The sequence below is a fragment of the Petaurus breviceps genome, unplaced genomic scaffold, assembly GCF_028583685.1.
Source record: "Petaurus breviceps papuanus isolate PSGF00001 unplaced genomic scaffold, PetGlider_PUasm1.0 188, whole genome shotgun sequence".
NCBI lineage: Eukaryota > Metazoa > Chordata > Mammalia > Diprotodontia > Petauridae > Petaurus > Petaurus breviceps.
The window spans coordinates 41865085-41865810 of record NW_027185804.1 but is presented as its reverse complement, the minus strand read 5'-3'; positions in this window follow the sequence as shown (position 1 = coordinate 41865810).

The window sequence follows — 726 nt, the reverse complement described above, 5'->3', positions numbered from 1 at the left end:
CTATCTATCTATCTATCTATCTATCTATCTATCTATCTATCTATCTATCTATCTATCATCTATCTATCTATCTATCTATCTATCTATCTGTCTGTCTGTCTATTTTTATATATGTGTAAAAATGCTTGTTTTCTCAATTTATTGATGTTTACTTTAACAATTACTGCAATTTGTTTCAGAGTGTCTGCACTGTGAGTTTGAAAGATGTATTCATAATTAGTGTAATATTTCAGAAGTGATTAGTGATCAATTTTGTCCATCAGCATACATACACATTTTCTGGACAAGTCCAGTGTGCACATCTTTGATGAATCCCTATTCATGGGCCATGCGGCATCTTTAGAGAAGCGGTATCCTATCCCTTTCTCAGTTTTTTGGCACCTCTGGTTACAAAAGAAATTTTTTCATGTGATGAGTGTTGCAAAGTGAAATGGAAGGCTGGTCCAAGAATCATGAAGTTTCAGGCTAAAGTCCTGGACATGACACACTTCAACATCTCCTCTTATTTCTTGCATTGCTTTCTGTATTCATTCATTTGTTCATTTATGTATTCGTATGTCCAATGCTGATCATACTATGTAGGACAGAATGCTTCTCAATTGTTTATCTGACCTCCATAACTACTGTAAGTACTTGATCTTGTTCTCTTATGTTTTGTTTCATAATGTGCATTTTATATGTTGGTCATAAATTCATTTTTCATTTCTTAGGGAATATTGTAAATGA